At 36.2% G+C, this 25,245-nt stretch overlaps 1 long non-coding RNA gene across 11 annotated transcripts in view; it reads left to right on the top strand.

Annotated features, from left to right (window-relative positions):
* The first annotated feature begins 346 nt into the window (after nucleotides 1–346).
* LOC147970586 (uncharacterized) overlaps nucleotides 347–25,245 on the top strand; it is a 28,792-nt gene continuing 3,893 nt past the window's right edge. For 5 of the 11 annotated variants that reach the window (XR_015604105.1, XR_015604106.1, XR_015604113.1 and 2 more), the window contains exon 1: nucleotides 347–25,163. This is a non-coding gene — a long non-coding RNA (uncharacterized LOC147970586). The remainder of the gene's footprint in view (nucleotides 25,164–25,245) is intronic. The other 6 variants (XR_015604108.1, XR_015604110.1, XR_015604111.1 and 3 more) reach the window with 6 other exon arrangements.

A 25,245-nucleotide genomic window follows, 5' to 3' on the forward strand; every position in this document is an offset into this window, starting at 1 on the left:
CTTGAGAACATATTCAAATATGTTTGGATTAATTAATCTTGAATCATTAGGATTTGGTTAGCTGATTGTGATACTGAACCGAATTTTACGCTGGATTATGAGATTTAAGGTGGATTTTGTTAGGTGATTGTGTCTTGAGAATATAGTCAAAGATGCTTGCTGGACTATGAGATTTTAGGTTTAGTAGATGAGAATGGTGATTATTATATTGGTGGATAAAACAGATCTTCAATTTAGTTTGGAACAATTTTAGCCTAGTTTTACGATGGATTATAAGGTTCTGGTTGGATTTAGTCACGTGATTGTGATTTTGACGAGGTAGTTAAAGATGTTCGATTGAGTTATGTGAATTTAGGTCTAGTAGGTGAGCATGCTGATTATTATATTAGTGGATAAATGAATCTTTAATAAATTTGGAGCAATTTGGATTTAGTTAGACGATTGTGACCTTGAACCAAATTATATGGTGGGTAATGAGATTTTTATGGACTAGTTAGTTGATTCTGATCTTAAGAAGATATTCAAAGATGGTTGGATTAATTAATCTTGAATAATTTGGAGTTAGTTAGGTGATTGTGATATTGAACCGAATTTTACGCCGGATTATGAGATTTTAGGTGGATTTAGTTAGGTGATTGTGTCTTGAGAATAGTCAAAGATGTTTGCTGGACTATGAGATTTTAGGTTTAGTAGATGAGAATGGTGATTATTATATTGGTGGATAAAACAGATCTTTAATTTAGTTTGGAACAATTTTGATTTAGTTAGGTGATTGCTATTTTTCAAACAAATTCACGGTGGATTTTTAGGTTTTGTTGGATTTAGTTAGGTGATTGTGATCTCGACGAGTTACTCAAAGATGTTTGGTGAATTATGTTTACTTAGGTATAGTAAGTGAGCATGGTGGTTATTATATTGGTGGATAAATGGTCCTTTAGTAAACATGGAGCAATTTGGATGTAGTTAGGCTATTGTGATCTTGAATAAATTTCATAGTGGATTACAAGATTTTCAATAAATTTAGTTAGTAGATTGTGATCTTGGGGACATGTCAAAGATGTTTGGTGGATTAATTAATCTTAAACAATTTGGAGTTGGTAGATGATTGCGATATAGAACCAAATTTCTATGTGATTTATGAGATTTTAGTTGGATTTAGTTACGTGATTGTGTCTTGAGATGATAATCGAAGATGTTCGATGGATTATGGATTTTAGGTCTTATAACTGAGCATGGCGATTATTATATTGATGGACGAACATATATTTAATTTAGTCTGAAACGATTTGGATTTAGTTAGGTGATTGTGATTTTGACATGCTAGTAAAAGATGTTCGTTGGATTATGTGAATTTAGGTCTAGTAGGTGATCATGTTGATTATTATATTGGTGGATAGAGATGAGGGCCACACAAGTGACTCAAGGCAATGATGCCACTACTGAAAATAACTGGTAAACAAGGCAAATGAGGAGAGAATGGGGGTAGTGGCAGTAGATGGAGTTTGATCCAGCATCCCACGTGCATGTGCACTCTTCGTTCCTCGTTGTCCGTTTTGGTGTTCTTGTCCTGTTTGCGGATTTTGTGTCACGCACTTGATTAAGCATCCCACGTTCTCCTAATGTGCGCCCTTGGCCTTGACGATAGGTAGCGCCGTGTTCTCGAGCGTGTCCCGTGGGTAAAATTCAGGTATGCGTCGATTGTCTGTGCTCTTGCTTGCCATTGGTGGTGCTTGAGCGTGCGGTCATGGTGTCGCCCAGCAAGGGAACACGGGATGTGGGATCAAGACAGCACACATAGCAACCTGTGACCAGGCAACGGACGCCCGTCCGGACGTTCAGGGAGCGGAGGTGGACACAAAGATGGATGTTGAGCTCCATAGCAGTCTCAATAGTGTGCTCATCAGTACGAGCGACACGAGCAAGAAGATCCTGGATATACTCCTCTTAGGAAAAAAAAGAAGGCATTAGAGGTAGAGGAAACCTCAATCTCAAGGAAGTAGCGACTTCTTTAGTAAACATGGAGCAATTTGGATTTAGTTAGGCGATTGTGATCTTGAACAAATTTCATGGTGGATTACGAGATGTTTCAATGGATTTAGTTGATTGTGATCTTGAGGAGATAGTCAAAGATGTTCGGTATATTAATTAATCTTGAACAATATGGATTTAGTTATGTGATTGTGATATTGAACCAAATTTCTCTGTGATTTGTGAGATTTTAATTGGATTTAGTTAGGTGATTGTGTCTTGAGATGATAATCAAAAATGTTTTGTGGATCATGAGATTTTAGGTCTAGTAGAGGAGGATGGTGATTATTGTATTGGTGGATAAATAGATATTTAAATTAATTTGAAACAATTTGAATTGGTGAGGTGGTTGTGATCTTTTAACCTAATTTTACGATGGATTATAAGGTTCTGGTTGGATTTAGTCAGGTGATTGTGATTTTGACAAGGTAGTAAAAGATGTTCGATGAATTATGTGAATTTAGGTCTAGTAGGTGAGCATGTTGATTATATTTTGGTGGATAAAGGAATCTTTAATAAATTTGGAACAATTTGGATTTAGTTAGGCGATTGTGACCTTGAACCACATTTTATGGTGGATTATGAGATTTTTATGGATTATTTAGTTGATTATGATCTTGAGAACATATTCAAATATGTTTGGATTAATTAATCTTGAATCATTAGGATTTGGTTAGCTGATTGTGATACTGAACCGAATTTTACGCTGGATTATGAGATTTAAGGTGGATTTTGTTAGGTGATTGTGTCTTGAGAATATAGTCAAAGATGCTTGCTGGACTATGAGATTTTAGGTTTAGTAGATGAGAATGGTGATTATTATATTGGTGGATAAAACAGATCTTCAATTTAGTTTGGAACAATTTTTAGCCTAGTTTTACGATGGATTATAAGGTTCTGGTTGGATTTAGTCACGTGATTGTGATTTTGACGAGGTAGTTAAAGATGTTCGATGAGTTATGTGAATTTAGGTCTAGTAGGTGAGCATGCTGATTATTATATTAGTGGATAAATGAATCTTTAATAAATTTGGAGCAATTTGGATTTAGTTAGACGATTGTGACCTTGAACCAAATTATATGGTGGGTAATGAGATTTTTATGGACTAGTTAGTTGATTCTGATCTTAAGAAGATATTCAAAGATGGTTGGATTAATTAATCTTGAATAATTTGGAGTTAGTTAGGTGATTGTGATATTGAACCGAATTTTACGCCGGATTATGAGATTTTAGGTGGATTTAGTTAGGTGATTGTGTCTTGAGAATAGTCAAAGATGTTTGCTGGACTATGAGATTTTAGGTTTAGTAGATGAGAATGGTGATTATTATATTGGTGGATAAAACAGATCTTTAATTTAGTTTGGAACAATTTTGATTTAGTTAGGTGATTGCTATTTTTCAAACAAATTCACGGTGGATTTTTAGGTTTTGTTGGATTTAGTTAGGTGATTGTGATCTCGACGAGTTACTCAAAGATGTTTGGTGAATTATGTTTACTTAGGTATAGTAAGTGAGCATGGTGGTTATTATATTGGTGGATAAATGGTCCTTTAGTAAACATGGAGCAATTTGGATGTAGTTAGGCTATTGTGATCTTGAATAAATTTCATAGTGGATTACAAGATTTTCAATAAATTTAGTTAGTAGATTGTGATCTTGGGGACATGTCAAAGATGTTTGGTGGATTAATTAATCTTAAACAATTTGGAGTTGGTAGATGATTGCGATATAGAACCAAATTTCTATGTGATTTATGAGATTTTAGTTGGATTTAGTTACGTGATTGTGTCTTGAGATGATAATCGAAGATGTTCGATGGATTATGGATTTTAGGTCTTATAACTGAGCATGGCGATTATTATATTGATGGACGAACATATATTTAATTTAGTCTGAAACGATTTGGATTTAGTTAGGTGATTGTGATTTTGACATGCTAGTAAAAGATGTTCGTTGGATTATGTGAATTTAGGTCTAGTAGGTGATCATGTTGATTATTATATTGGTGGATAGAGATGAGGGCCACACAAGTGACTCAAGGCAATGATGCCACTACTGAAAATAACTGGTAAACAAGGCAAATGAGGAGAGAATGGGGGTAGTGGCAGTAGATGGAGTTTGATCCAGCATCCCACGTGCATGTGCACTCTTCGTTCCTCGTTGTCCGTTTTGGTGTTCTTGTCCTGTTTGCGGATTTTGTGTCACGCACTTGATTAAGCATCCCACGTTCTCCTAATGTGCGCCCTTGGCCTTGACGATAGGTAGCGCCGTGTTCTCGAGCGTGTCCCGTGGGTAAAATTCAGGTATGCGTCGATTGTCTGTGCTCTTGCTTGCCATTGGTGGTGCTTGAGCGTGCGGTCATGGTGTCGCCCAGCAAGGGAACACGGGATGTGGGATCAAGACAGCACACATAGCAACCTGTGACCAGGCAACGGACGCCCGTCCGGACGTTCAGGGAGCGGAGGTGGACACAAAGATGGATGTTGAGCTCCATAGCAGTCTCAATAGTGTGCTCATCAGTACGAGCGACACGAGCAAGAAGATCCTGGATATACTCCTCTTAGGAAAAAAAAGAAGGCATTAGAGGTAGAGGAAACCTCAATCTCAAGGAAGTAGCGACTTCTTTAGTAAACATGGAGCAATTTGGATTTAGTTAGGCGATTGTGATCTTGAACAAATTTCATGGTGGATTACGAGATGTTTCAATGGATTTAGTTGATTGTGATCTTGAGGAGATAGTCAAAGATGTTCGGTATATTAATTAATCTTGAACAATATGGATTTAGTTATGTGATTGTGATATTGAACCAAATTTCTCTGTGATTTGTGAGATTTTAATTGGATTTAGTTAGGTGATTGTGTCTTGAGATGATAATCAAAAATGTTTTGTGGATCATGAGATTTTAGGTCTAGTAGAGGAGGATGGTGATTATTGTATTGGTGGATAAATAGATATTTAAATTAATTTGAAACAATTTGAATTGGTGAGGTGGTTGTGATCTTTTAACCTAATTTTACGATGGATTATAAGGTTCTGGTTGGATTTAGTCAGGTGATTGTGATTTTGACAAGGTAGTAAAAGATGTTCGATGAATTATGTGAATTTAGGTCTAGTAGGTGAGCATGTTGATTATATTTTGGTGGATAAAGGAATCTTTAATAAATTTGGAACAATTTGGATTTAGTTAGGCGATTGTGACCTTGAACCACATTTTATGGTGGATTATGAGATTTTTATGGATTATTTAGTTGATTATGATCTTGAGAACATATTCAAATATGTTTGGATTAATTAATCTTGAATCATTAGGATTTGGTTAGCTGATTGTGATACTGAACCGAATTTTACGCTGGATTATGAGATTTAAGGTGGATTTTGTTAGGTGATTGTGTCTTGAGAATATAGTCAAAGATGCTTGCTGGACTATGAGATTTTAGGTTTAGTAGATGAGAATGGTGATTATTATATTGGTGGATAAAACAGATCTTCAATTTAGTTTGGAACAATTTTTAGCCTAGTTTTACGATGGATTATAAGGTTCTGGTTGGATTTAGTCACGTGATTGTGATTTTGACGAGGTAGTTAAAGATGTTCGATGAGTTATGTGAATTTAGGTCTAGTAGGTGAGCATGCTGATTATTATATTAGTGGATAAATGAATCTTTAATAAATTTGGAGCAATTTGGATTTAGTTAGACGATTGTGACCTTGAACCAAATTATATGGTGGGTAATGAGATTTTTATGGACTAGTTAGTTGATTCTGATCTTAAGAAGATATTCAAAGATGGTTGGATTAATTAATCTTGAATAATTTGGAGTTAGTTAGGTGATTGTGATATTGAACCGAATTTTACGCCGGATTATGAGATTTTAGGTGGATTTAGTTAGGTGATTGTGTCTTGAGAATAGTCAAAGATGTTTGCTGGACTATGAGATTTTAGGTTTAGTAGATGAGAATGGTGATTATTATATTGGTGGATAAAACAGATCTTTAATTTAGTTTGGAACAATTTTGATTTAGTTAGGTGATTGCTATTTTTCAAACAAATTCACGGTGGATTTTTAGGTTTTGTTGGATTTAGTTAGGTGATTGTGATCTCGACGAGTTACTCAAAGATGTTTGGTGAATTATGTTTACTTAGGTATAGTAAGTGAGCATGGTGGTTATTATATTGGTGGATAAATGGTCCTTTAGTAAACATGGAGCAATTTGGATGTAGTTAGGCTATTGTGATCTTGAATAAATTTCATAGTGGATTACAAGATTTTCAATAAATTTAGTTAGTAGATTGTGATCTTGGGGACATGTCAAAGATGTTTGGTGGATTAATTAATCTTAAACAATTTGGAGTTGGTAGATGATTGCGATATAGAACCAAATTTCTATGTGATTTATGAGATTTTAGTTGGATTTAGTTACGTGATTGTGTCTTGAGATGATAATCGAAGATGTTCGATGGATTATGGATTTTAGGTCTTATAACTGAGCATGGCGATTATTATATTGATGGACGAACATATATTTAATTTAGTCTGAAACGATTTGGATTTAGTTAGGTGATTGTGATTTTGACATGCTAGTAAAAGATGTTCGTTGGATTATGTGAATTTAGGTCTAGTAGGTGATCATGTTGATTATTATATTGGTGGATAGAGATGAGGGCCACACAAGTGACTCAAGGCAATGATGCCACTACTGAAAATAACTGGTAAACAAGGCAAATGAGGAGAGAATGGGGGTAGTGGCAGTAGATGGAGTTTGATCCAGCATCCCACGTGCATGTGCACTCTTCGTTCCTCGTTGTCCGTTTTGGTGTTCTTGTCCTGTTTGCGGATTTTGTGTCACGCACTTGATTAAGCATCCCACGTTCTCCTAATGTGCGCCCTTGGCCTTGACGATAGGTAGCGCCGTGTTCTCGAGCGTGTCCCGTGGGTAAAATTCAGGTATGCGTCGATTGTCTGTGCTCTTGCTTGCCATTGGTGGTGCTTGAGCGTGCGGTCATGGTGTCGCCCAGCAAGGGAACACGGGATGTGGGATCAAGACAGCACACATAGCAACCTGTGACCAGGCAACGGACGCCCGTCCGGACGTTCAGGGAGCGGAGGTGGACACAAAGATGGATGTTGAGCTCCATAGCAGTCTCAATAGTGTGCTCATCAGTACGAGCGACACGAGCAAGAAGATCCTGGATATACTCCTCTTAGGAAAAAAAAGAAGGCATTAGAGGTAGAGGAAACCTCAATCTCAAGGAAGTAGCGACTTCTTTAGTAAACATGGAGCAATTTGGATTTAGTTAGGCGATTGTGATCTTGAACAAATTTCATGGTGGATTACGAGATGTTTCAATGGATTTAGTTGATTGTGATCTTGAGGAGATAGTCAAAGATGTTCGGTATATTAATTAATCTTGAACAATATGGATTTAGTTATGTGATTGTGATATTGAACCAAATTTCTCTGTGATTTGTGAGATTTTAATTGGATTTAGTTAGGTGATTGTGTCTTGAGATGATAATCAAAAATGTTTTGTGGATCATGAGATTTTAGGTCTAGTAGAGGAGGATGGTGATTATTGTATTGGTGGATAAATAGATATTTAAATTAATTTGAAACAATTTGAATTGGTGAGGTGGTTGTGATCTTTTAACCTAATTTTACGATGGATTATAAGGTTCTGGTTGGATTTAGTCAGGTGATTGTGATTTTGACAAGGTAGTAAAAGATGTTCGATGAATTATGTGAATTTAGGTCTAGTAGGTGAGCATGTTGATTATATTTTGGTGGATAAAGGAATCTTTAATAAATTTGGAACAATTTGGATTTAGTTAGGCGATTGTGACCTTGAACCACATTTTATGGTGGATTATGAGATTTTTATGGATTATTTAGTTGATTATGATCTTGAGAACATATTCAAATATGTTTGGATTAATTAATCTTGAATCATTAGGATTTGGTTAGCTGATTGTGATACTGAACCGAATTTTACGCTGGATTATGAGATTTAAGGTGGATTTTGTTAGGTGATTGTGTCTTGAGAATATAGTCAAAGATGCTTGCTGGACTATGAGATTTTAGGTTTAGTAGATGAGAATGGTGATTATTATATTGGTGGATAAAACAGATCTTCAATTTAGTTTGGAACAATTTTTAGCCTAGTTTTACGATGGATTATAAGGTTCTGGTTGGATTTAGTCACGTGATTGTGATTTTGACGAGGTAGTTAAAGATGTTCGATGAGTTATGTGAATTTAGGTCTAGTAGGTGAGCATGCTGATTATTATATTAGTGGATAAATGAATCTTTAATAAATTTGGAGCAATTTGGATTTAGTTAGACGATTGTGACCTTGAACCAAATTATATGGTGGGTAATGAGATTTTTATGGACTAGTTAGTTGATTCTGATCTTAAGAAGATATTCAAAGATGGTTGGATTAATTAATCTTGAATAATTTGGAGTTAGTTAGGTGATTGTGATATTGAACCGAATTTTACGCCGGATTATGAGATTTTAGGTGGATTTAGTTAGGTGATTGTGTCTTGAGAATAGTCAAAGATGTTTGCTGGACTATGAGATTTTAGGTTTAGTAGATGAGAATGGTGATTATTATATTGGTGGATAAAACAGATCTTTAATTTAGTTTGGAACAATTTTGATTTAGTTAGGTGATTGCTATTTTTCAAACAAATTCACGGTGGATTTTTAGGTTTTGTTGGATTTAGTTAGGTGATTGTGATCTCGACGAGTTACTCAAAGATGTTTGGTGAATTATGTTTACTTAGGTATAGTAAGTGAGCATGGTGGTTATTATATTGGTGGATAAATGGTCCTTTAGTAAACATGGAGCAATTTGGATGTAGTTAGGCTATTGTGATCTTGAATAAATTTCATAGTGGATTACAAGATTTTCAATAAATTTAGTTAGTAGATTGTGATCTTGGGGACATGTCAAAGATGTTTGGTGGATTAATTAATCTTAAACAATTTGGAGTTGGTAGATGATTGCGATATAGAACCAAATTTCTATGTGATTTATGAGATTTTAGTTGGATTTAGTTACGTGATTGTGTCTTGAGATGATAATCGAAGATGTTCGATGGATTATGGATTTTAGGTCTTATAACTGAGCATGGCGATTATTATATTGATGGACGAACATATATTTAATTTAGTCTGAAACGATTTGGATTTAGTTAGGTGATTGTGATTTTGACATGCTAGTAAAAGATGTTCGTTGGATTATGTGAATTTAGGTCTAGTAGGTGATCATGTTGATTATTATATTGGTGGATAGAGATGAGGGCCACACAAGTGACTCAAGGCAATGATGCCACTACTGAAAATAACTGGTAAACAAGGCAAATGAGGAGAGAATGGGGGTAGTGGCAGTAGATGGAGTTTGATCCAGCATCCCACGTGCATGTGCACTCTTCGTTCCTCGTTGTCCGTTTTGGTGTTCTTGTCCTGTTTGCGGATTTTGTGTCACGCACTTGATTAAGCATCCCACGTTCTCCTAATGTGCGCCCTTGGCCTTGACGATAGGTAGCGCCGTGTTCTCGAGCGTGTCCCGTGGGTAAAATTCAGGTATGCGTCGATTGTCTGTGCTCTTGCTTGCCATTGGTGGTGCTTGAGCGTGCGGTCATGGTGTCGCCCAGCAAGGGAACACGGGATGTGGGATCAAGACAGCACACATAGCAACCTGTGACCAGGCAACGGACGCCCGTCCGGACGTTCAGGGAGCGGAGGTGGACACAAAGATGGATGTTGAGCTCCATAGCAGTCTCAATAGTGTGCTCATCAGTACGAGCGACACGAGCAAGAAGATCCTGGATATACTCCTCTTAGGAAAAAAAAGAAGGCATTAGAGGTAGAGGAAACCTCAATCTCAAGGAAGTAGCGACTTCTTTAGTAAACATGGAGCAATTTGGATTTAGTTAGGCGATTGTGATCTTGAACAAATTTCATGGTGGATTACGAGATGTTTCAATGGATTTAGTTGATTGTGATCTTGAGGAGATAGTCAAAGATGTTCGGTATATTAATTAATCTTGAACAATATGGATTTAGTTATGTGATTGTGATATTGAACCAAATTTCTCTGTGATTTGTGAGATTTTAATTGGATTTAGTTAGGTGATTGTGTCTTGAGATGATAATCAAAAATGTTTTGTGGATCATGAGATTTTAGGTCTAGTAGAGGAGGATGGTGATTATTGTATTGGTGGATAAATAGATATTTAAATTAATTTGAAACAATTTGAATTGGTGAGGTGGTTGTGATCTTTTAACCTAATTTTACGATGGATTATAAGGTTCTGGTTGGATTTAGTCAGGTGATTGTGATTTTGACAAGGTAGTAAAAGATGTTCGATGAATTATGTGAATTTAGGTCTAGTAGGTGAGCATGTTGATTATATTTTGGTGGATAAAGGAATCTTTAATAAATTTGGAACAATTTGGATTTAGTTAGGCGATTGTGACCTTGAACCACATTTTATGGTGGATTATGAGATTTTTATGGATTATTTAGTTGATTATGATCTTGAGAACATATTCAAATATGTTTGGATTAATTAATCTTGAATCATTAGGATTTGGTTAGCTGATTGTGATACTGAACCGAATTTTACGCTGGATTATGAGATTTAAGGTGGATTTTGTTAGGTGATTGTGTCTTGAGAATATAGTCAAAGATGCTTGCTGGACTATGAGATTTTAGGTTTAGTAGATGAGAATGGTGATTATTATATTGGTGGATAAAACAGATCTTCAATTTAGTTTGGAACAATTTTTAGCCTAGTTTTACGATGGATTATAAGGTTCTGGTTGGATTTAGTCACGTGATTGTGATTTTGACGAGGTAGTTAAAGATGTTCGATGAGTTATGTGAATTTAGGTCTAGTAGGTGAGCATGCTGATTATTATATTAGTGGATAAATGAATCTTTAATAAATTTGGAGCAATTTGGATTTAGTTAGACGATTGTGACCTTGAACCAAATTATATGGTGGGTAATGAGATTTTTATGGACTAGTTAGTTGATTCTGATCTTAAGAAGATATTCAAAGATGGTTGGATTAATTAATCTTGAATAATTTGGAGTTAGTTAGGTGATTGTGATATTGAACCGAATTTTACGCCGGATTATGAGATTTTAGGTGGATTTAGTTAGGTGATTGTGTCTTGAGAATAGTCAAAGATGTTTGCTGGACTATGAGATTTTAGGTTTAGTAGATGAGAATGGTGATTATTATATTGGTGGATAAAACAGATCTTTAATTTAGTTTGGAACAATTTTGATTTAGTTAGGTGATTGCTATTTTTCAAACAAATTCACGGTGGATTTTTAGGTTTTGTTGGATTTAGTTAGGTGATTGTGATCTCGACGAGTTACTCAAAGATGTTTGGTGAATTATGTTTACTTAGGTATAGTAAGTGAGCATGGTGGTTATTATATTGGTGGATAAATGGTCCTTTAGTAAACATGGAGCAATTTGGATGTAGTTAGGCTATTGTGATCTTGAATAAATTTCATAGTGGATTACAAGATTTTCAATAAATTTAGTTAGTAGATTGTGATCTTGGGGACATGTCAAAGATGTTTGGTGGATTAATTAATCTTAAACAATTTGGAGTTGGTAGATGATTGCGATATAGAACCAAATTTCTATGTGATTTATGAGATTTTAGTTGGATTTAGTTACGTGATTGTGTCTTGAGATGATAATCGAAGATGTTCGATGGATTATGGATTTTAGGTCTTATAACTGAGCATGGCGATTATTATATTGATGGACGAACATATATTTAATTTAGTCTGAAACGATTTGGATTTAGTTAGGTGATTGTGATTTTGACATGCTAGTAAAAGATGTTCGTTGGATTATGTGAATTTAGGTCTAGTAGGTGATCATGTTGATTATTATATTGGTGGATAGAGATGAGGGCCACACAAGTGACTCAAGGCAATGATGCCACTACTGAAAATAACTGGTAAACAAGGCAAATGAGGAGAGAATGGGGGTAGTGGCAGTAGATGGAGTTTGATCCAGCATCCCACGTGCATGTGCACTCTTCGTTCCTCGTTGTCCGTTTTGGTGTTCTTGTCCTGTTTGCGGATTTTGTGTCACGCACTTGATTAAGCATCCCACGTTCTCCTAATGTGCGCCCTTGGCCTTGACGATAGGTAGCGCCGTGTTCTCGAGCGTGTCCCGTGGGTAAAATTCAGGTATGCGTCGATTGTCTGTGCTCTTGCTTGCCATTGGTGGTGCTTGAGCGTGCGGTCATGGTGTCGCCCAGCAAGGGAACACGGGATGTGGGATCAAGACAGCACACATAGCAACCTGTGACCAGGCAACGGACGCCCGTCCGGACGTTCAGGGAGCGGAGGTGGACACAAAGATGGATGTTGAGCTCCATAGCAGTCTCAATAGTGTGCTCATCAGTACGAGCGACACGAGCAAGAAGATCCTGGATATACTCCTCTTAGGAAAAAAAAGAAGGCATTAGAGGTAGAGGAAACCTCAATCTCAAGGAAGTAGCGACTTCTTTAGTAAACATGGAGCAATTTGGATTTAGTTAGGCGATTGTGATCTTGAACAAATTTCATGGTGGATTACGAGATGTTTCAATGGATTTAGTTGATTGTGATCTTGAGGAGATAGTCAAAGATGTTCGGTATATTAATTAATCTTGAACAATATGGATTTAGTTATGTGATTGTGATATTGAACCAAATTTCTCTGTGATTTGTGAGATTTTAATTGGATTTAGTTAGGTGATTGTGTCTTGAGATGATAATCAAAAATGTTTTGTGGATCATGAGATTTTAGGTCTAGTAGAGGAGGATGGTGATTATTGTATTGGTGGATAAATAGATATTTAAATTAATTTGAAACAATTTGAATTGGTGAGGTGGTTGTGATCTTTTAACCTAATTTTACGATGGATTATAAGGTTCTGGTTGGATTTAGTCAGGTGATTGTGATTTTGACAAGGTAGTAAAAGATGTTCGATGAATTATGTGAATTTAGGTCTAGTAGGTGAGCATGTTGATTATATTTTGGTGGATAAAGGAATCTTTAATAAATTTGGAACAATTTGGATTTAGTTAGGCGATTGTGACCTTGAACCACATTTTATGGTGGATTATGAGATTTTTATGGATTATTTAGTTGATTATGATCTTGAGAACATATTCAAATATGTTTGGATTAATTAATCTTGAATCATTAGGATTTGGTTAGCTGATTGTGATACTGAACCGAATTTTACGCTGGATTATGAGATTTAAGGTGGATTTTGTTAGGTGATTGTGTCTTGAGAATATAGTCAAAGATGCTTGCTGGACTATGAGATTTTAGGTTTAGTAGATGAGAATGGTGATTATTATATTGGTGGATAAAACAGATCTTCAATTTAGTTTGGAACAATTTTTAGCCTAGTTTTACGATGGATTATAAGGTTCTGGTTGGATTTAGTCACGTGATTGTGATTTTGACGAGGTAGTTAAAGATGTTCGATGAGTTATGTGAATTTAGGTCTAGTAGGTGAGCATGCTGATTATTATATTAGTGGATAAATGAATCTTTAATAAATTTGGAGCAATTTGGATTTAGTTAGACGATTGTGACCTTGAACCAAATTATATGGTGGGTAATGAGATTTTTATGGACTAGTTAGTTGATTCTGATCTTAAGAAGATATTCAAAGATGGTTGGATTAATTAATCTTGAATAATTTGGAGTTAGTTAGGTGATTGTGATATTGAACCGAATTTTACGCCGGATTATGAGATTTTAGGTGGATTTAGTTAGGTGATTGTGTCTTGAGAATAGTCAAAGATGTTTGCTGGACTATGAGATTTTAGGTTTAGTAGATGAGAATGGTGATTATTATATTGGTGGATAAAACAGATCTTTAATTTAGTTTGGAACAATTTTGATTTAGTTAGGTGATTGCTATTTTTCAAACAAATTCACGGTGGATTTTTAGGTTTTGTTGGATTTAGTTAGGTGATTGTGATCTCGACGAGTTACTCAAAGATGTTTGGTGAATTATGTTTACTTAGGTATAGTAAGTGAGCATGGTGGTTATTATATTGGTGGATAAATGGTCCTTTAGTAAACATGGAGCAATTTGGATGTAGTTAGGCTATTGTGATCTTGAATAAATTTCATAGTGGATTACAAGATTTTCAATAAATTTAGTTAGTAGATTGTGATCTTGGGGACATGTCAAAGATGTTTGGTGGATTAATTAATCTTAAACAATTTGGAGTTGGTAGATGATTGCGATATAGAACCAAATTTCTATGTGATTTATGAGATTTTAGTTGGATTTAGTTACGTGATTGTGTCTTGAGATGATAATCGAAGATGTTCGATGGATTATGGATTTTAGGTCTTATAACTGAGCATGGCGATTATTATATTGATGGACGAACATATATTTAATTTAGTCTGAAACGATTTGGATTTAGTTAGGTGATTGTGATTTTGACATGCTAGTAAAAGATGTTCGTTGGATTATGTGAATTTAGGTCTAGTAGGTGATCATGTTGATTATTATATTGGTGGATAGAGATGAGGGCCACACAAGTGACTCAAGGCAATGATGCCACTACTGAAAATAACTGGTAAACAAGGCAAATGAGGAGAGAATGGGGGTAGTGGCAGTAGATGGAGTTTGATCCAGCATCCCACGTGCATGTGCACTCTTCGTTCCTCGTTGTCCGTTTTGGTGTTCTTGTCCTGTTTGCGGATTTTGTGTCACGCACTTGATTAAGCATCCCACGTTCTCCTAATGTGCGCCCTTGGCCTTGACGATAGGTAGCGCCGTGTTCTCGAGCGTGTCCCGTGGGTAAAATTCAGGTATGCGTCGATTGTCTGTGCTCTTGCTTGCCATTGGTGGTGCTTGAGCGTGCGGTCATGGTGTCGCCCAGCAAGGGAACACGGGATGTGGGATCAAGACAGCACACATAGCAACCTGTGACCAGGCAACGGACGCCCGTCCGGACGTTCAGGGAGCGGAGGTGGACACAAAGATGGATGTTGAGCTCCATAGCAGTCTCAATAGTGTGCTCATCAGTACGAGCGACACGAGCAAGAAGATCCTGGATATACTCCTCTTAGGAAAAAAAAGAAGGCATTAGAGGTAGAGGAAACCTCAATCTCAAGGAAGTAGCGACTTCTTTAGTAAACATGGAGCAATTTGGATTTAGTTAGGCGATTGTGATCTTGAACAAATTTCATGGTGGATTACGAGATGTTTCAATGGATTTAGTTGATTGTGATCTTGAGGAGATAGTCAAAGATGTTCGGTATATTAATTAATCTTGAACAATATGGATTTAGTTATGTGATTGTGATATTGAACCAAATTTCTCTGTGATTTGTGAGATTTTAATTGGATTTAGTTAGGTGATTGTGTCTTGAGATGATAATCAAAAATGTTTTGTGGATCATGAGATTTTAGGTCTAGTAGAGGAGGATGGTGATTATTGTATTGGTGGATAAATAGATATTTAAATTAATTTGAAACAATTTGAATTGGTGAGGTGGTTGTGATCTTTTAACCTAATTTTACGATGGATTATAAGGTTCTGGTTGGATTTAGTCAGGTGATTGTGATTTTGACAAGGTAGTAAAAGATGTTCGATGAATTATGTGAATTTAGGTCTAGTAGGTGAGCATGTTGATTATATTTTGGTGGATAAAGGAATCTTTAATAAATTTGGAACAATTTGGATTTAGTTAGGCGATTGTGACCTTGAACCACATTTTATGGTGGATTATGAGATTTTTATGGATTATTTAGTTGATTATGATCTTGAGAACATATTCAAATATGTTTGGATTAATTAATCTTGAATCATTAGGATTTGGTTAGCTGATTGTGATACTGAACCGAATTTTACGCTGGATTATGAGATTTAAGGTGGATTTTGTTAGGTGATTGTGTCTTGAGAATATAGTCAAAGATGCTTGCTGGACTATGAGATTTTAGGTTTAGTAGATGAGAATGGTGATTATTATATTGGTGGATAAAACAGATCTTCAATTTAGTTTGGAACAATTTTTAGCCTAGTTTTACGATGGATTATAAGGTTCTGGTTGGATTTAGTCACGTGATTGTGATTTTGACGAGGTAGTTAAAGATGTTCGATGAGTTATGTGAATTTAGGTCTAGTAGGTGAGCATGCTGATTATTATATTAGTGGATAAATGAATCTTTAATAAATTTGGAGCAATTTGGATTTAGTTAGACGATTGTGACCTTGAACCAAATTATATGGTGGGTAATGAGATTTTTATGGACTAGTTAGTTGATTCTGATCTTAAGAAGATATTCAAAGATGGTTGGATTAATTAATCTTGAATAATTTGGAGTTAGTTAGGTGATTGTGATATTGAACCGAATTTTACGCCGGATTATGAGATTTTAGGTGGATTTAGTTAGGTGATTGTGTCTTGAGAATAGTCAAAGATGTTTGCTGGACTATGAGATTTTAGGTTTAGTAGATGAGAATGGTGATTATTATATTGGTGGATAAAACAGATCTTTAATTTAGTTTGGAACAATTTTGATTTAGTTAGGTGATTGCTATTTTTCAAACAAATTCACGGTGGATTTTTAGGTTTTGTTGGATTTAGTTAGGTGATTGTGATCTCGACGAGTTACTCAAAGATGTTTGGTGAATTATGTTTACTTAGGTATAGTAAGTGAGCATGGTGGTTATTATATTGGTGGATAAATGGTCCTTTAGTAAACATGGAGCAATTTGGATGTAGTTAGGCTATTGTGATCTTGAATAAATTTCATAGTGGATTACAAGATTTTCAATAAATTTAGTTAGTAGATTGTGATCTTGGGGACATGTCAAAGATGTTTGGTGGATTAATTAATCTTAAACAATTTGGAGTTGGTAGATGATTGCGATATAGAACCAAATTTCTATGTGATTTATGAGATTTTAGTTGGATTTAGTTACGTGATTGTGTCTTGAGATGATAATCGAAGATGTTCGATGGATTATGGATTTTAGGTCTTATAACTGAGCATGGCGATTATTATATTGATGGACGAACATATATTTAATTTAGTCTGAAACGATTTGGATTTAGTTAGGTGATTGTGATTTTGACATGCTAGTAAAAGATGTTCGTTGGATTATGTGAATTTAGGTCTAGTAGGTGATCATGTTGATTATTATATTGGTGGATAGAGATGAGGGCCACACAAGTGACTCAAGGCAATGATGCCACTACTGAAAATAACTGGTAAACAAGGCAAATGAGGAGAGAATGGGGGTAGTGGCAGTAGATGGAGTTTGATCCAGCATCCCACGTGCATGTGCACTCTTCGTTCCTCGTTGTCCGTTTTGGTGTTCTTGTCCTGTTTGCGGATTTTGTGTCACGCACTTGATTAAGCATCCCACGTTCTCCTAATGTGCGCCCTTGGCCTTGACGATAGGTAGCGCCGTGTTCTCGAGCGTGTCCCGTGGGTAAAATTCAGGTATGCGTCGATTGTCTGTGCTCTTGCTTGCCATTGGTGGTGCTTGAGCGTGCGGTCATGGTGTCGCCCAGCAAGGGAACACGGGATGTGGGATCAAGACAGCACACATAGCAACCTGTGACCAGGCAACGGACGCCCGTCCGGACGTTCAGGGAGCGGAGGTGGACACAAAGATGGATGTTGAGCTCCATAGCAGTCTCAATAGTGTGCTCATCAGTACGAGCGACACGAGCAAGAAGATCCTGGATATACTCCTCTTAGGAAAAAAAAGAAGGCATTAGAGGTAGAGGAAACCTCAATCTCAAGGAAGTAGCGACTTCTTTAGTAAACATGGAGCAATTTGGATTTAGTTAGGCGATTGTGATCTTGAACAAATTTCATGGTGGATTACGAGATGTTTCAATGGATTTAGTTGATTGTGATCTTGAGGAGATAGTCAAAGATGTTCGGTATATTAATTAATCTTGAACAATATGGATTTAGTTATGTGATTGTGATATTGAACCAAATTTCTCTGTGATTTGTGAGATTTTAATTGGATTTAGTTAGGTGATTGTGTCTTGAGATGATAATCAAAAATGTTTTGTGGATCATGAGATTTTAGGTCTAGTAGAGGAGGATGGTGATTATTGTATTGGTGGATAAATAGATATTTAAATTAATTTGAAACAATTTGAATTGGTGAGGTGGTTGTGATCTTTTAACCTAATTTTACGATGGATTATAAGGTTCTGGTTGGATTTAGTCAGGTGATTGTGATTTTGACAAGGTAGTAAAAGATGTTCGATGAATTATGTGAATTTAGGTCTAGTAGGTGAGCATGTTGATTATATTTTGGTGGATAAAGGAATCTTTAATAAATTTGGAACAATTTGGATTTAGTTAGGCGATTGTGACCTTGAACCACATTTTATGGTGGATTATGAGATTTTTATGGATTATTTAGTTGATTATGATCTTGAGAACATATTCAAATATGTTTGGATTAATTAATCTTGAATCATTAGGATTTGGTTAGCTGATTGTGATACTGAACCGAATTTTACACTGGATTATGAGATTTAAGGTGGATTTTGTTAGGTGATTGTGTCTTGAGAATATAGTCAAAGATGTTTGCTGGACTATGAGATTTTAGGTTTAGTAGATGAGAATGGTGATTATTATTTTGGTGGATAAAACAGATCTTCAATTTAGTTTGGAACATTTTGATTTTAGTTAGTTGATTATGATCTTGAGAACATATTCAAATATGTTTGGATTAATTAATCTTGAATCATTAGGATTTGGTTAGGTGATTGTGATACTGAACCGAAATTTACGCTGGATTATGAGATTTAAGGTGGATTTTGTTAGGTGATTGTGTCTTGAGAATATAGTCAAAGATGTTTGCTGGACTATGAGATTTTAGGTTTAGTAGATGAGAATGGTGATTATTATATTGGTGGATAAAACAGATCTTTAATTTAGTTTGGAACAATTTTGATTTAGTTAGGTGATTGCTATTTTTCAAACAAATTCATGGTGGATTTTGAGGTTTTGTTGGATTTAGTTAGGTGATTGTGATCTTGACGAGTTAGTCAAAGATGTTTGGTGAATTATGTTTACTTAGGTATAGTAAGTGAGCATCGTGGTTATTAGTGGATAAATGGTCCTTTAGAAAACATGGAGCACTTTGGATGTAGTTAGGCTATTGTGGTCTTGAATAAATTTCATAGTGGATTACAAGATTTTCAATAGATTTAGTTAGTAGATTGTGATCTTGGGGAGATGTCAAAGATGTTTGGTGGATCAATTAATCTTAAACAATTTGGAGTTGGTAGATGATTGCGATATTGAACCAAATTTCTCTATGATTTATGAGATTTTAGTTGGGTTTAGTTAGGTGATTGTGTCTTGAGATGATAATCGAAGATGTTTGGTGGATTATGGATTTTAGGTCTTATAACTGAGCATGGCGATTATTATATTGATGGATGGACATATATTTAATTTAGTCTGAAACGATTTCAATTTAGTTAGGTGATTGTGATTTTGACAAGCTAGTAAAAGATGTTCGGTGGATTATGTGAATTTACGTCTAGTAGGTGAGCATGTTGATTATTATATTGGTGGTTAGAGATGAGGGCCACACAAGTGACTCAAGGCAATGATGCCACTACTGAAAATAACTGGTAAACAAGGCAAATGAGGAGAGAATGGGGGTAGTGGTAGCAGATGGACTTTGATCCAGCATCCCACGTGCATGTGCACTCTCCGTTCCTCGTTGTCCGTTTTGGTGTTCTTGTCCTGTTTGCGGATTTTGTGTCACGCACTTGATTAAGCATCCCACGTTCTCCTAATGTGCGCCCTTGGCCTTGACGATAGGTAGCGCCGTGTTCTCGAGCGTGTCCCGTGGGTAAAATTCAGGTATGCGTCGATTGTCTGTGCTCTTGCTCGCCATTGGTGGTGCTTGAGCGTGCGGTCATGGTGTCGCCCAACAAGGGAACACGGGATGTAGGATCAAGACAAGCACACATAGCAACCTGTGACCAGGCAACGGACGCCCGTCCGGACTTTCAGGGAGCGATGGTGGACACAAAGATGGATGTTGAGCTCCATAGCAGTCTCAATAGTGTGCTCATTAGTACGAGCAACAAGAGCAAGAAGATCCTGGATATACTCCTCTTAGGAAATAAAGAAGGCATTAGAGGTAGAAGAAACCTCAATCTCAAGGAAGTATCGACTTCTTTAGTAAACCTGGAGCAATTTGGATTTACTTAGGCAATTGTGATCTTGAACAAATTTCATGGTGGATTACGAGATTTTTCAATGGATTTAGTTGATTGTGATCTTGAGGAGATAGACAAAGATGTTCGGTGTATTAATTAATCTTGAACAATATGGATTTAGTTATGTGATTGTGATATTGAACCAAATTTCTCTGTGATTTATGAGATATTAGTTGGATTTAGTTAGGTGATTGTGTCTTGAGATGATAATCAAACATGTTTTGTGGATCATGAGATTTTAGGTCTAGTAGAGGAGGATGGTGATTATTTTATTGGTGGATAGATAGATGTTTAAATTAATTTGAAACAATTTGAATTGGTCAGGTGATTGTGATCTTTTAACCTAATTTTACGATGGATTATAAGGTTCTGATTGGATTTAGTCAGGTGATTGTGATTTTGAGGAGGTTGGAAAAGATGTTCGATGAATTATGTGAATTTAGGTCTAGTAGGTGAGCATGTTGATTATATATTGGTGGATAAATGAATTTTTAATAAATTTGGAATAATTTGGATTTAGTTAGGTGATTGTAACCTTGAACCACATTTTATGGTGGATTATGAGATTTTTATGGATTAGTTAGTTGATTCTGATCTTGAGAACATATTCAAATATGTTTGGATTAATTAATCTTGAATCATTTGGATTTGGTTAGGTGATTGTGATACTGAACCGAATGTTACGCTGGATTATGAGATTTAATGTAGATTTAGTTAGGTGATTGTGTCTTGAGAATATAGTCTAAGATGTTTGCTGGACTATGAGATTTTTGGTTTAGTAGATGAGAATGGTGATTATTATATTGATGGATAAACAGATCTTTAATTTAGTTTGGAACAATTTTGATTTAGTTAGGTGATTGCTATTTTTCAAACAAATCCAAGGTGGATTTTGAGGTTTTGTTGGATTTAGTTAGGTGATTGTGATCTTGACGAGTTAGTCAAAGATGTTTGGTGAATTTTGTTAAACTTAGGTCTAGTAAGTGAGCGTGGTGGTTATTATATTGGTGAATAAATGGTCCTTTAGTAAACATGGAGTAATTTGGATGTAGTTAGGCTATTATGATCTTGAATAAATTTCATTGTGGATTACAAGATTTTCAATAGATTTAGTTAGTAGATTGTGATCTTGGGGAGATGTCAAAAATGTTTGGTGGATTAATTAATCTTAAACAATTTGGAGTTGGTAGATGATTTGCGATATTGAACCAAATTTCTCTGTGATTTATGAGATTTTAGTTGGATTTAATTAGGTGATTGTGTCTTGAGATGATAATCAAAGATGTTTGGTGGATTATGGATTTTAGGTCTAATAACTGAGCATGGCGATTATTATATTGGAGGATGTACATATATTTAATTTAGTTTGAAATGATTTGGATTTAGTTTGGTGATTGTGATTTTTTAACCTAATTTTACGGTGGATTATAAGGTTTTGGTTGGATTTGGTTAGCTGATTGTGATTTTGACAAGCTAGTAAAAGATGTTTGGTGAATTATGTGAATTTAGGTCTTGTAGGTGAGCATGTTGATTATTGTATTGCTGGATAAATAATTATTTAATAAACTTGGAAAATTTTGGATTTAGTTAGGCGATTGTCATTTTGAACCAAATTTTATGCTGGAGTATGAGATTTTTGATGGATTAGTTAGTTGATTGTGATCTTGAAGAGATAGTCAAAGATGTTCGGTGTATTAATTAATCTTGAACAATTTGGATTTAGTTAGGTGATTGTGATATTGAACCAAATTTGTCTGTGATTTATGAGATGTTAGTTGGATTTAGTTAGGAGATTGTGTCTTGAGAAGATAGTGAAAGATGTCTGGTGGATTATGAGATTTTAGGTCTAATAGATGAGCATGGTGATTATTATTTTTATGGAAATGAATCTTTAATAAATTTGGAACAATTTGGTTTTAGTTAGTCGACTGTGATCTTTAACCAAAATTTATGGTGGATTATGAGATTTAGTTTGGCTCTGCTCCTGCTGCTTGTGCACAATGGTGACTCCACGCATCTCCTGCGCCCCACAACCCTCTCCTTCCTGGCACAGGAGGAGCAGGAGCAAGGATGCCGAGGCGGTTCAGGTTTGCCTCCACCTCCGCTCTCCTCCCTGCTCTCACTCTTGTCTCCCTTTTTTTCTCATTCTGCAGCTTCATTCAAGCATATATTTTAAATTGCTAGGTATTCCAGGTAGTTAGCTTATCTATGGACTACACCTACATTTGATGTTAGAATTCTGATACTAATTTATGTTCTTGTTGCATAGATGAATGGTGCTTTAGCTTCAATGACCAGTTTTATTGCTAAATATTTTTCCCATTGAAAGTGTCAAAGAATATACAACTTGGTATGGAGAAGTTTTCTTATGGGGAATTAAAGATTCTTGTATGCAGAACTATTTGGGCTCCCGCAGCTGTATCAGTTGGTTTTAGTTCTCAGATTTTTACTTTGCTTTTTTTGGCAAAAAATTGGATGTATGAATCTGAGATCTGGACCTCAAGTTAACTGCTTTTCTTTTCATCTGCAGTCGCGAGGAAGAGTAGGAAGATCAGGCAGAGAGGGTTTTACATACCTCTTCCACACTGACAAGTCTTTGCTTTTCAGGATTGCCATGGCGTGCTGCTGTTGTAATGCTTTCATTTTCTGTTGTTTTGTCACTTTGTTAAACTTTGTTCTCTTATTCTGATGCTATGGTTTGTGATGGCTGGATGAGATTTGTGGTGAAAAGTCTCCTTTATTTTGTTTACCTACAGATCTTGAATGCACGATTGATAATTTTGCTGGATAGGTTAGAAATCTAAATAATAGACATTTTAAAGGATGTAGTTGGTACACATGGAAAGCCAAGAAAAATATATAGCTTACTTACAGTGTTGTTTGATCCATCGCTCTGCGGCAGGCTCACTGATGGACTTGAAGTATGACTAATCTTGGACTGCATTTATTGCCTGTTGTTGGTCTGCTTCTTTTATTCTATATTTAGGGGGTTCTAAGCTATTGAATTAGGAAGCATATAGTTTATCCATTTACTTTTGAGACCCTCTTCAGTCTGTTGGCTACTGCAGGGAGCTTTGGATGGTGGTCTTGGTATTCCACACAGTGACAAGAGATTTGAGTTGGATCCGTTGCCCTCGTGGTATTATAATGCCATTTCTTCATTCCCTAGGGCTGTCGTTGTTGTATACATGAATTCTTTCTGGAAGATATATCTGGGCCCGATTCACCCATATAAAGTATCCTAAAGCAAGTGTACTTTCTTCTTATTTCTGAAGCAGCTTACTGAATCTCGATTTAACTTCTGCCCTACCCATATTTCAGTCAATAGCTGATGAGGAACCTAAGAAGTACCAATCTCACTTCAGTGAGTACATCAGGAAGAATATTGCGGCCGATGACAAGGAAGCACTGTACAAGAAGGTTCATGCTGCCATTTGTGCTTATCCTACCATGGCAAGATCAACTAAGGAACCTCCAAAGACGCACAAGAATTGGATATATCTTGCTGTTTATTAAAGTCAAACAACTGATAATGAAGTTTATCAATATATAGTAATGGGTATAAATGTTTCCTCATACTCATGTAGTCCGTTCATTCCTAAACTATATGTTCTTCTTTTGTTAAAACCTTAAAATATTGAAACAATTCCTTACTTAACACTATCTTAAATTTCGTTTCCTTATTTGACACTGAAAACCTTTTTCTTCCTTATGTAACAACGAGTCTAAATTTTATGCCTTTTATAACACTTTTGTCTATTTTGAGCCTAAATGACAACTGAAAAGATCCTTTTGCCCCTCATGTGGTATGTGTGTGTGCGGGGCAATAACACACGCACGCAACATCAGTGCGAGGGCAGTAGCACACACAACACACACAGCAGTACGCACACACGCAGCACACACACACACACACACGCAACACACTCACAGGTAGCAGCACACACGCACGCATCAACAACACACACACACGCAGCAACACACACAGCGAAGTAATATACATCCAGTATTGTAGTAAGTTCTTTCAAAATTATATCATACATGATTTTCTCCTTCATAAACTCCGCCACACCAGAAAAATATTCCTGCCTCCGCCACTGCACGCACCACGCATGCACACAACAACATGCACGTACACACGCAGTAGCAAACTCACACACAGCAGCACACGCGCGCGTGCACACACACACACATATGCAGCAGTAGCACATACATACGCGCACACAAACACACGCAACATCACAGGCACGCGCACACAAACATACCACATGAGGGCAAAATGGTCATTTCAGGTGTCATTTAGGCTTAAAATGGACATAAGTGTTATAAAAGGCATAAAATTTAGACTCCTTGTTAGATAGGGAACAAATTATTTGTCAATGTCAAATAGGGCATAAATTTTAGACACAGTGTTAAATAAGGAATTCTCTCTAAAATATTAAGATGTTACGGTAAATAAATTCCTTCAGAATCAATAATAGAAAAGTTCTGCTATGCAATAAGATACAGTTGTATGCAAAAAATAATCTTGTATTATATAGTTATATATCAAAACTATGGATTTTCTATGCACTTCCTGCGATCATTAATGTTCATTGTCTTTGTTTGGATTTTGTTGGGCACCTGCGGCAAGCGGTGTCAGACACGATGGACGCTGCCAGGTCCGCGTCAACATCGTGCTCACAGAGCCTGGCCGCTGCGTTGTGTTCTCCATTTTGCAGTGCATGGTGAACTACACGGCAAAGTTCAGCTGCAGTTCCTCTATTTTCTTCCTACTAAGAGCCCTGACGATTTGTACTACTTGGCTGCAAATTTGTGCCGTTTGCATCACCATACGGATAGTGGTAAGAATGCAACAGCAAATCCAATAGTAGGTAATTGTGACAGTATTTCACCACCAGTAATCTTGCTGTCTTTTATGGTTGC

This window comes from Triticum urartu, chromosome 5A, assembly GCF_056163025.1.
Source record: "Triticum urartu cultivar PI428250 chromosome 5A, HENAU_Tu73, whole genome shotgun sequence".
NCBI classification, from domain to species: Eukaryota; Viridiplantae; Streptophyta; class Magnoliopsida; order Poales; family Poaceae; genus Triticum; species Triticum urartu.